The sequence below is a fragment of the Leptonychotes weddellii genome, chromosome 8, assembly GCF_054177405.1.
Source record: "Leptonychotes weddellii isolate Sample4059 chromosome 8, ASM5417740v2, whole genome shotgun sequence".
NCBI lineage: Eukaryota > Metazoa > Chordata > Mammalia > Carnivora > Phocidae > Leptonychotes > Leptonychotes weddellii.
This window is the reverse complement of record NC_138376.1, coordinates 80012409-80025282: the sequence shown is the minus strand read 5'-3', so window position 1 is coordinate 80025282 and position 12874 is coordinate 80012409. Positions and strand designations below refer to the sequence as shown.

Sequence of the window (12874 nt, the reverse complement as noted above, 5' to 3'; positions counted from 1 at the left end):
TTAAAGATGAACCATTGTCTGATATCCAGAAGTCTTATATGAAGAAATAGCAATCACCTTGTTTGAGAAATACATGTTGAACATTGAGCATGACTGTCTTTGAAGTAGAAATTATTTGAATGTTGGTTCTTGGCTTATAATGCTTATGATGAAAACATGGTGGAACAGGGAATGAATTTTTAAGACTTTTACTTACTTTCAAGAATCATGTTGAACTGTTCCATTTTCTGTTGGCCATATCCACTCTTCTCTGAGATGAATTCTTTCAGTTGTAATCCAGTGGATTTGTAATACAGAGTTTTAGTCTCTCTCTCCAGTTGTGTCAGATGTTCTTAAGTTTTAATGGAAGATAGATGAGTTTATTTTTTTACCACTTCACTTTTATCCATTTCTGAGAGTTGTGAGCATGAAGAACAGTGTTTTGAGAGTAATCAATTCAAGTGATCAATATTCGAAGTATTTTTTAAGTGTATAGCATCATGATGCCCCCTAGTGGCTAACCCACAAGAAAAGTGCCTCAAAAATCCCTCCGAAAATAGAAATTCTTTCTTTCTATGGATGGAATAGTGTATCTATTAAAGTGCACTGTTATCTTTGATTCCTTTAATAAAAGCAGCAGTGCTTTATGTTCAGTTGCCATTGCCTTATTGCCTTAGTACCTCAAAGATCAAAACATGTTAAATTAATAATAATTATGGTGTCAAAAGCATTATAACCATCTGCGTAAGGCCAATGGATAGATGTGGTCCACTACATTGGGCTTATTATCTTAGAGAAAAGGAATAAACCTCTGAGGACAATGAGAAAATTCTTCTGGGGTTGACTGATTTGTCACTGTTAGTCTTTTTCCATCATTGAAATGGCTGCATTGGATTCCTAGGCAGGTAGCAGCACTATTGGAAAAAACAAAACAAAACAAAAACAAAAAGTAGAGCCAACTGAAAAGAAATCAGAAAATTGATCATTGACCCTATTATTTGGTAAATGACTTATAGGAATTATTTTTTACATTCTTCCATTTCCAAGAGCAGCCATTAGACTCTGTGTATGTGTGTGTGTGTGTGTGTGTGTGTTTTATGTAAAAGATGTTTTATAAGCCTGAATAAACATTTAATAAAATTGGCCAACGTCTTAAAATTGTGTCTTCTAAGCTTTAGATAGTTTCAAGTAATTAAAAACAAAAATGCTTATAAATTGTTGAGTTGTACATTTTCCTTTATTCTGTTGAGGCTAACCTTGTTATTTAGATACATTTAAAAACATCTTTTAAATGATTTCTTCGGATAACAAGTCACAAGCTTCACATTCTCATATTATTCACTGATAAATCTATGGTTTTTCAGATAAAGTTCCATGACAATAGATCCCTTTAAAAGAAAACATTCTTTATAGTAAATCTGTTTATATGACCTGACAGACATTGGTCTCTGATAGCAGTGCTTTTTGGAAAGTAACTGAAGCATTTTCTCCATAATAAACTCTACAAATATTTTTATTAGTCTCACTCCATGCGCCTGCCAGTCTGTATAATAAAGTTAACTAATTGTTGACAGTTGGCACTGAGGAGAAAGCCTGAAAAACTTATTGCAACATACAGCTTAATAGACCTTATGTCCTGCCATTAAGTAGTAAGTACTTTTCAACTTTCTTTCCCTTTTCCCACATCAAGCATTCTAACCTCTAACCATCCTCACAAGGAAAGAATGATAATAATAATAACAACAATAACAACAGCAATAATAAATCCCAAACAATCCACCAAAACAAAACAGTGCAACCCTCAACCCCCCAAAAAAGGAAAGATCTGGGGCTGGCATTAGGAAAAATAAAATGGGAGAGCTGTCTAAGGGTGAAATCTCTCTTACCCTTCAACTCTTTGTTTTCCTAATTTGTAATTTATTCCTGACAGTGGTTTCCTTTTCTCTCCAGGTCCATAAGACTGAACATTATTTCCAGCAATATATCCATTCTCATAAAATTATCCTCTCATGAAATTATGTCAGATTCACAGGTTTGTTATAATGAACTTTTATCTACTGTCCACTGAGCCTGTTCTTTTTCCTCCTTCATCCCAGCAGATTCTAAAGCTAATGTATTCAGCGATCTTCAGCTCTTCCTTTCACTTTCTAAAGGCAATGTGATCTCATCCAATTCTTTGAGTATTAAATCTACAAATAAGTGGGTCTTGCATACACTTGATTCAGATGCCTTGGGTTTATAGGATTCTTAGAGAAGCCTAGTCACTTTCAAGTGATCAGAGGGACACCTGAGCCTACTTTTCTGAGCTTACATCAGAGTATGTCTGTTTCACTAGGTTAATCTTGGTTCTGACCCTGCCTTCCCACTATCCTCCAATTGGCCAGGAGCCAAGACTAGGCTGGTGTTCCTGGGATCCTTCAAGGGAGGAATTAATTAATCTGGCTGGAGATTAATCCAAACTAGAGATGGTAAATTTCTTCAAATTTTGCAACCATGGCATGGGGGCTTGCAGGGGCAGGGTGGACTCTGGAATGGGCATTTTTTTTATCTTCTTCCTGAAAAGGGACCTAAAATATATGCAAAACATTTTGAGTTGTCTTTACCAAATGAAAACTTTTAAAAGGAAAAAACACAAATATATAGCACAATTTGGTTTGCCCTAAACTGGTCAAGTCAGGGTACTAATTTGCAAAGGTGTAACTTACACCTACAAACTAGTTTTCTGATTATATTGACTTTTAAGGGTGTATAGTTTTAATTTCAATGGAGTTACAGTGAATCATATTTTAAAGTATCTAAAGTGATTATAGGTTTTGCATGTTAGGGAAAACCAAGCAAAGAACAGAAGCAACTATTAATAGTAGAATGAAATAATGAAGCAATATTCTGATCTTAATGTCCTCCACAGTGTCAAGTTGACTCTTATTTTCAGAAAAGACTTTGAGAAATAAAAGGTGTTGAGGGAAAATATTCAGCACATAAATAGCACCTGAGTGTCTGTTTTGTGTCCTGAGTTTTTTAAATAAACACCATTAAAATTTCCTCATTTATTGTTTTCACTTTGAACATGTCAACATACTTTTATTTACCTTGCTTTTAAATATTATCAGATTGGAAATTTTTTTCTAAATTGACTAAGCATTTGTATTTCTTCTTTTTGTCAATTGCTCAAGTATACCCTTTGTGTGTGTGTGTGTGTGTGTGTTTTAATTGTGATATTTGTTATTTTCTTACTGATTTATAAGATTTCTATATATTAAGTCTACTAACCTCTGGCATTTACTCTGCAAATAATTTCCCCTGGTTTATTGTCTTTCAGTTTTTTACATGGAGTTTAAGTACAGAAAAAAAATTTATAGTCATACTTATCAGCCTTTTCATTTATATTTTTGTCTTTGATGTCATTTGAAAAGTTTTTCTCTCCTAAGACCATATAGCCACTTATAGTTTATACCAGTATAATTATAATTTTAATTTTTGCATTTCAATCTTTAGGCCATCTGGACTCATTTTGGTGTCTGTATGTTATAGTAATTTAACTTTATATTTTCTCTCTTTGGTTAGCTGGTAGTCTTTTTTTTTTTTTTTAAGATTTTATTTATTTATTTGACAGAGACACAGCGAGAGAGGGAACACAAGCAAGGGGAGCGGGAGAGGGAGAAGCAGGCTTCCCGCCGAGCGGGGAGCCCGATGCGGGGCTCGATCCCAGGACCCTGGGATCACGACCTGAGCCGAAGGCAGACGCTTAACGACTGAGCCACCCAGGCGCCCTGGTTAGCTGGTAGTCTTAACCAGAAGTTGAGTAATCCATTTTTCCTTTGGTTTGAATGCCAGCTCATCATGTATTAATATTTTATATATTTTATTTATTTATTTTTAAGATTTTATTTTTTTATTTGAGAGGCGAGAGAGAGAGTGCATGCACAAGCATGGGGGAGGAGCAAAGAGAGAAAGAAGCAGACTCCCCGCCGAGTAGGGAGCCCAATGACACAGTGAGACTCCATCCCAGGACCCTGAGATCATGACCTGAGCCAAAGGCAGATGCTTAACTGACTGAGCCACCCAGGTGCCACAGTATTTGATATCTTTTAAAAACTGTTTATGTAACACTATTAATGTCCCTGTATAAAATAAAAATTTAGCATTCTTTGATTTCCTTTCTCCCTACTCAGTTGACTTACTTCCCTTATTTTTATTATACTCTAATAATCATTTATTTATGCTCTTACTCTTGACATTTACATTAAGTTTACTAAATATTTTTTGACTTCGTTTTTTTTATTAATCTCTAGGCCAGCTGGTTTGTATTTTCAATTAAAAATATCAGAAAGGATAAATGATTTCTTGCCTTTCTTTATCCTTATATCCCCAAGAATAATCTTGCTATTGATTTCATACCTTAGAAACAGTAGGAATGAGCCCAGAATTTGGGGATTTACTGTCATAGGGATGAAGACAATGATAACTGGAACATTTTCCTTTCCTAAGAAACTGGTTTTGTTTATTTATCTACATGAGGCTTGTGGGATTTTTCTTTTCCTTTGAAACTCAAAATGTTGACCCAGTTAAGTCATTTCATTAATTTTGCCATATACTTTATAAACTTTTAAAATCTAAAAATCTAAATTCTAAATCTACCTGTGGTTCAGGTCAAAGTTCTATAGATTTTTATGTTAGCTTTTTGTCTATTTGCTATATTTTCTTCTGGAATTCAACCTATGTATTTGGTGTATATTATAACATATTATATAAAACTTTTTCTGGACTACTTTTCATATCTTTTTTCTTTCATCTTATTAATCTCTGCATAACTGAGTTATAGAGTAACTTTTCTTCTAATTTTTTGACAATTTTTTTCTGTTGTTTGCAGCTTATTGTTACTTCTGGGCTCCCAGCAACTTAAAGATTTATTTCCAGTTCCTATTGCAGTGCTTGGCCCAAGAAAGATAATGAAGAAAAGTGTATTGAATTATGTTGCAATAAAATTGCTCAAATATGTTAAAAATTATTAGACATAATTTTCAGTGACAGTAGTAAGTATATCTTGGTGTAAAATAACAAGATATAAACTAGATTAGCTTTCTTTTCAGAAATTATGATATCATGTACAAGAATTTTAGCCTAGAACCTCTAATACTATTCAGTAATGTTAAAATCAAGCCCAAGCCAACCCCAGCCCCCAGGCACACAATTGTAGTAGGAGTAAAAAGATATGTATCAAAATATTGAAATAATGACTAATATTTGCTGAGGCTTCCTGGTGGGAAGGACCAAGCCAAGGACTCTACACACGTAATGTCATTTAATCTTCTCTACAGTGTTGATAGGCCTTGTATTTGCTGATGAAGGAACTGAAATTTAGAAGGTCATTGCAAAAGGACATAGAGCTACTAAGTAGCTGAGCTGGGATTTGAACCCAGATTTGGTTAATCCCGAAGTCTATGATCTAACGATTAAGCTAGTCTGGACAGCTTTTTCCTTTTTCCAGCCTTTCCAATGCTGAGGTTCAGTAACACTGTACTATTTCTTGGCTCTATATACATAATGCTTTTTTTTTTTTTTTTTAACTTTTCAAAACTCTGATTTGGTTGCATAGAATCTGAATCTTTAAGATTATAGGCCACGGGGGGTGCCTGGGTGGCTCAGTCGGTTGGGCATTTGACTCCTGATTTCAGCTCAGGTCATGGTCTCCGGTTGTGGTATTGGGTCCCAAGTTAGGCTCTGCGCTCCGCACAAACTGCTTTAGATCCTTTCTCCCTCTCCCGCTGCCCCTCCCCCCACTTGCTCTGCTTGTGCTCTCTCTCTCTCTAAATAAAATCTTAAAAAAACCCAAAAGACTATAGGCCACAAAAGTGAGAGGTTTAACCTAGATCTAAAACTAGTAAAGCCAAAGTCATAATCCTATCTTCATTTTATTTGCTTTTATTCACATAATTAAAGGCCCATTGTTTGAAATGGCTACGAAGAAGCAGAAGTGGGACATGGCTCCTACCCACAAGAGAGTTACAGTTTGGTTTTACAGGACAATATAGAAAGAGACATCACTTCATACCACTCTTTTTAAAACAATTGGTTTGGGGGCACCTGGGTGGCTCAATCGGTTGAGCTTCCGACTCTTGGTTTCAGCTCAGGTCATGATCTCAGGATCGTGGGATCACAACTGCTTTAAGGAATGGCCGTGATAACAGAGATTATGAAAAGGATGAAAAAGAAAGCAGTATGGTGTATTAATTTAATTCCATTCTTGTGTGGTTGGTTTATCTTTAATTTATTCCAAGAGACCAATTGGGCAATTATGGTGGTCCTAAACATTCCTCTTGAAAATAATTTAATAGTCATCCTAGGAATCTCCTATATTGTCTTACACTTCATTGTGAAGTGTATTCATTTTTTCCAAAATGTTTCTGGGCAAATCTAAACCCCATCATCTGCGGTAACCTCATTCATAACCGAGAATAATGAATCTGTCTTCTCCATGACATGGTGCACCTAGGCTGCTGCTTTGCCTGTTCTCCGACTGAACATGCCCAGGTTTTTCATCTGTTCTCATAGGGTTTCATTTCCAAACCTTTTATTAACTTGGTTGCCCTCCTCTGAACTCCTTCCAGTTAGCTAGAAAGCAAAGTCTATCCAATAATATCATGTCATCATGGAGACCATGGAGGTCACATCCTGGCTAGGAGGTAACTGGGTACCCCCACAGGCATGAAATTTTTTCTTCATGCCTAAGGTAGTTGTGAATGTGCTGGGTCTCCTGCCCAGGCATACCCTGAGCATGCAACAAGTGGGGTGTGGTCAGCAGGCAGGTACCCACGTATTCAGGGGAAGAGTTGTTGCTTATTCGAGCAGCACTAATCAGTTCAATTTCTCTTTGTGGCTACTTTCAACTGCACCCTTCTTCCTAATTCAAAACACCAAAGCTGGGTGATAACTAACAATTATTGAGTGCTTATGATGTGCTAGGCATTGTGCCAAATGCTCAACATTTGCGAACTCATTTAATCTCTACAATAACACTTTACATGAGGCTATTATCTTCATTTTACAGATGCCGAAACAGAGAGTTAGACTGAGCCGAGGTCACATGGTTAGGAAGTGATGCGGCAGAAATTTGAACTCCTGGATTGGACTATAAAGCTCATGCCTTTAACTATAACCTTTAATTGTTTGAACACTCAAGAGGAACAGGCTAGAAAACATCGGACAAAGAAATTGGGAAAGGCATGTGCCTTTTTAAAAGGCAGAGTTACAATTTGTGTAGCATGGAAAAATGATTTCATGGTAAAAAAAAAAAAAGGAGAAATAATTTATGCAAATTTCCCTTCCTGGAGATTAAAAATGAATATTCTATACTGAAGGCTCTAAGAAATCCTCATGTGTCGGGGTGCCTCAGTGTCTCAGTCGGTTAAGCGTCTGCCTTCGGCTCAGGTCATGATCCCAGGGTCCTGGGATGGAGCCCCGCATCAGGCTCCTTGCTCAGCCTGCTTCTCCCTCTCCCTCTGTTGCTCCTCTGCTTGTGCTCTCTCGCTCACTCTCTTGCTTGTGCTCTCTCGCTCACTCTCTTGCTTGTGCTCTCTCACTCACTCTCTTGCTTGTGCTCTCTCGCTCACTCTCTTGCTTGTGCTCTCTCGCTCACAAAGAAATCTTGATGTGAAGAAACCTATTTAACCCATATTCCCTAAGTCTATTTTAACAGAGAACACCTCCACTTCACTAAGTGTGCAAAAATATACAGTAGACTTAACTACTTGTTAAGGTGATACACTACATAGTATACCTCCCAACATCGTAATAATCTCGCAAGAAATACATTATTACTTCAATTTTTCAGGAAAGGAACTGACTCCCCGAGAGGTTTACCTCTCCAAAGACTGTTTGTGGGTAAATTACTGACGAGAGGTCTTACTCCAATTTTGTATGATTTTCATGTCCTTATGTTGCTTCTGCACTTAAAATATTTATTTTCCCCCACCTATGCCCTAAATTAAAATTCAGTTTTGAAAGTTATTATTGCCTCATCTTCTTTTTAGATGACTTGGTCATGTGAAGGCAGCATAATGAAGAGGGAAGAGCACCAGCTCTGTTCTAGAAAACTTAGGCTGGGTAAGATTATCACCTCTGCTACCTACAGTTTGACTTTCCCATGAAAGTTGCTTAATCTCTCTGAGACTTTTTTTTCCTTCCAGTTTTATTGAGATATATTCGACATATATAAAATTGTATAAGTTCTAGATGTACAACATAATTATTTGATATTTCTATATATTGCAAAATGATCACCACAGTAAGTTTAATTACCATCCGTCACTTCACATGGTTACAACATTGTTTTTCTGTGATGAGAACTTTTAAGATTTTAAGATCTGCTCCCTTAGCAACTTCCAAAAATATGATACAGTGTTGTTAACTTGAGTCACCATGCTTGTACATTACATCTGCAGGCCTTATTTATTTTGTAACTGATTCTTTCATAACCTTCCCCAATCCTACCTCTCACCTCTGGCAACCGCTAATCTGATCTGTTTCTATGAGTTTGGTTTCTTTAGATTCCACACATAAGTGAGATCATATGGTTTTGTCTTTGTCTGATTTGTCTCACTTAGCATAATGTCCTCAAGATCCATCCATTTGTTGCAAATGGCAGGATTTCCTTCTTTTTTATGGTCTGAGCTTATTTTCTTTTCTATGAAGTAGACATTCATTATGTGAATGGCTTATTAACTGTTTTCTGTTCTCCCATAGTGTGTTAACTCCATATTTCATTCTAACAAAGCAAACAGAACAAGTGGCTTTATTTGGAACTCAAAAGATAGAACCTTAGGTCAGACTATAGTTTCCAAGTTTTACAAAATTTTGGAGGTGTCCAAGAAATACTAATGTACTTTTCCATATTCTTATTTTATTAAAGTATCTTATTTAGAATTGTCTTTTTTTTAAAAAAAAGATTTGTTGTTTGAATTTTAGATGCAAGAAAACTAATCTATTTTACGTATACACTTCAATACTTTTTTTTACATTTCTTTAACTGATGTATAGTTGACACACAATGATTACATAAGTTTCATGTATACAACATAGTGATTCAACAACTCTGTACATTATGCTATGCTCACCACAAGTAATCATATGTGGGTAATGTAATCATAGTATCATAGAATGATACTATAATACCATTGACTATATTTCTTATGCTATGAAATCCCCATGACTTATTCATTCCATAACTGGAAGCCTGTACCCACCCCTTTTTAGGATTTATTTATTTATGAGAGAGAGAGAGCAGGTGAGCGTGGGGTGGGGAGGGGCAGAAGGAAAGGGAGAGAGAGAATCTCAATCAGACTCCATGCTCAGCGCAGAGCCCAAGGCGGGACTCAATCTCAAGACCCTGAGATCATGACCTGAGCCAAAACCAAGAGTCAGACATTTAAATGACTGAGCCACATAGGTGTCCCTGTACCTCCAATTTTTGACAAATGTGTACAATTGCGTATTCACCATTACAATCAGGTTATAGAACATTATCACCTCAAAAATATTCCTTTTTGCATTCATTACTCTTCCCCCACCCCAGCTCCTGCAAACCACTGATCTGCTTTTGTTGCTATAATTTTGCCTTTTCTAGGATGTTATATAAATGGAATCATACAGTAAATAATCTTTGTGTCTGATTTCTTAAATTTAGAAGTCTCAATTTAGAACTTAGGCTTTTAAATTCTCCTATGGCTCATGCTTTTGGTGTTATACTTAAGACATTTTTTACTAACTCAAGATGACAATGATTTTCTCCCAGGAGTTTTATAGTATTAGTTAGTACTTACTTACTGATTTGAGATACATTTAAAAAATATTTTAAAAATATTTTATTTATTTATTTATTTATTTATTTATTTATTTAGAGTCAGGGAAGGGGCAGAAGGAGAGGGAGAGAGCAAATCTCAAGCAGACTCCCCACTGAGTGCGGAGCCCGACTTGGGGCTTGGTCCCATGACCCTGCCCATAAAGAATGTCCAACTTTTGATTTCAGCTCACAGCATGATCATGATAGATGTTCAGATGATTTATTTCTTTTTTCCCATTTTTTTGAGTGAGCTTTAATAGTTCATGTCTTTCAAAAAATTTTCAAATAAATTTAAAATCAGAATATCTATTAAAGACATTGAATTTGTAGTTAAAAGAAGATCTCCCCATGAAGAGAACTTTATGTCCAGCTTCAAGAATTAATTCTACTTAACATTTAAGGAAGAAATAATACTAATTCTAAATTGTGAATTTATTGGAAGAAGATGTTCATAATATTCCCAATTATCTATTTAATGTCAGTAGGATCTGTAGTAATATGTCTGTCTGGCTAGATCAGAGACTGGAAAACGTTTTTCTCTAAGATGTCAGATAATAACTATTTTAGGGTTCTTCCTTCTCATTGCCACCCTCCACCTCTTCTTGAATATCTTTTAAAAATGTAAAAAGTATTTGTAGCTTGCAGACTATACAAAATCAGGTTACAGACTAGACTTGGTCCACTGGCCATAGTTTACCAACACCTAGGCAAGAGTTTTATCAATTTTATTAATAATTTCAAAGAATCATGTTTTGTTTTTATTGATTTTCTCTATTGTTTTACTGTTTTTTTGTATCACTGATATTTGCTCTGGTCCTTTTTTTTTTTTTTTTCATTTGTTTACTTGGTGCTTTATTTACTCTTGTTTTTCTAGTTTCTTAATGTAGATACTTAGATCATCTGTTTGCAATCTTTGTTCTTTTCCAATATAAGTAGCTAATGCTTTAGATAACTTTTAAGCACTGTTAGTTGCATCCCACAACTTTTGATATGTTGTGGTTTTTGTTCTCATTTAACCTCAAGATATTTTCCTATTTCATTCATGAGTTCTTCTTTGACCCATGGTTTGTTTGAAGTATACTGATTGACTTCCAAATATTTGTAGATTTTCCATAGAGCTATCTATTATTGCTTTCAAATATAATATCATTGTGGTCAAAGAACAAACTTTTCATGATTTTAATTGATTTAAAATTATGAGACTTATTTTCTGATTCAGAATATGTCCTTTCTTGGTAAATATTCCATGTGCACTTGAAAAGAATATGTATCCTACTCTTGTTAGGTAGAGTGTTTTATAAATGTTAATTAGGTCAAAATTTTGGTAGTTATTCACATCTTTTATATTTTTATTGTTTTCTGTATACTTGTTCTCTCAACTATTGAAAGAGAGCTGTTGAACTCTCCAACTATAATTGTGGATTTTTTAAATTTCTCCCCTCAGTTATATCAGTTTTGTTTCATATGTATTATATTGTTTCAGTATTTAGTATCTTGAAGCTGTCTTATTAAGTGCATATACATTTAGTATTGTTAAGTCCTCTAGATAGATTTACCCCTCATTGTGAAATTACCTTCTTCATCCCTGGTACTATTCCTTGCTCTAAAATCTACTTTTTAGTATATTAATATGGCCGTTCTAGCTAGCTAGCTAGATTTCTTTCTTTCTTTCTTTTTTGAAACTGTTTATTTTCTGTAAACCTTCTTTCCATTTTGTTTGCCTTTGTGAAAGAGCAACTTAAGACCACTCCGGGGCGCCTGGGTGGCTCAGTTGGTTAAGCGACTGCCTTCGGCTCAGGTCATGATCCTGGAGTCCCGGGATCGAGTCCCGCATCGGGCTCCCTGCTCGGCGGGGAGTCTGCTTCTGCCTCTGACCCTCCCCCCTCTCATGTGCTCTCTCTCTCTCATTCTCTCTGTCTCAAATAAATAAACAAAATCTTAAAAAAAAAAAAAAAAAAAAAGACCACTCCGTGGTTGTTCCTAAGCATTCAGTGGCCTGAGCAGTGGGAGCTGCAGGCCAGTCTTTAGTGGCAGGCTGAGTGCTCCAGTCTTCAGTAGGGAACTGCTGAATAGGCACCGAGGGCACCTGCATGCCTTCAGACCAGTCTGCGACTTCAGGTGGAGTAGCAGTGAACTCAGGAGCTGGAGCTGTCCATTCGTCTTGAAACTCCTCCTTGGTCATAGCCTTTCAGCACTGGCCTGCTCTTACTTTGTAATCTCTTCAGGATCTCTGTAGAAGTAGAGATCAGCCATGACCTCCCATGGGTGTTCATGGGAAATGGGGCCACACATGCACAGAACTTCCTGGGCCAGCATCCACCACATCAGACCTACTGAATGAGCTCCCTTGTTGTTGCAAGGGATAACGATGTCCACATCGTGCACAGGAGAGTCTGTGTCACCCAGAGCAACGGTAGGCAGTTTAACATAAGATGCCTCTGTGAGAGGCTGGTGGTCCACCCTGGGACCAGTAATCACCAGAAGTCTTGGCTCCCAGAAGGCTGCCTGGATCTGGGTTAGTGAAGGTTCCAGGAGTGAAGCACCCAGCAATAGGAGTGGCTCCAGGAGCCGCAAACTTCAGCACACCTCGCTGGCCAGTATTCCTGGAGGATATGACGCTGACATCAGCTGGGTTTTCAGTGGCAATACTGGCACGAACTGTCAGCAGAAGGTTCTCCCGGGTTCTCTTCAGATTTATGATGTAGATACCATCACTTTGCCTTTTGTAGAGGTACTGTTCCATTTGGCAGTTAAGGTTGGTACCACATAAGTAGGTTCCTGCTGCAAAGAATTTGAGGACATCCTCCTCCCTCATTTCTAGGACATCAAGGGCTCCGGACATTGTGGAAGTTTCTCTTTGAGTTACGACAGGGATGAAGAACAATGTTGTATGGACCTCTCTCTGGGTAGCACGGAAAGTCCAGTTTTGGTTTGATTAGTGTTTTTATAGTGTATCTTTTCCCATCCATTAACTTTAATATTATCTATTTCTTAATATTTTTGTGCCTTGTAGATGGCATATAATTGAGTCTTGCTTTTTTATCTTACCTGCAATCA

The 12874-nt window shown here is 36.7% G+C and overlaps 1 pseudogene; it reads right to left on the bottom strand.

Annotated features, from left to right (window-relative positions):
• Positions 1 to 769: 769 nt before the first annotated feature.
• LOC102748384 (small ribosomal subunit protein uS2 pseudogene) lies at positions 770 to 12659 on the bottom strand (annotated as a pseudogene).
• Between the last annotated feature and the right edge of the window lie 215 nt (positions 12660 to 12874).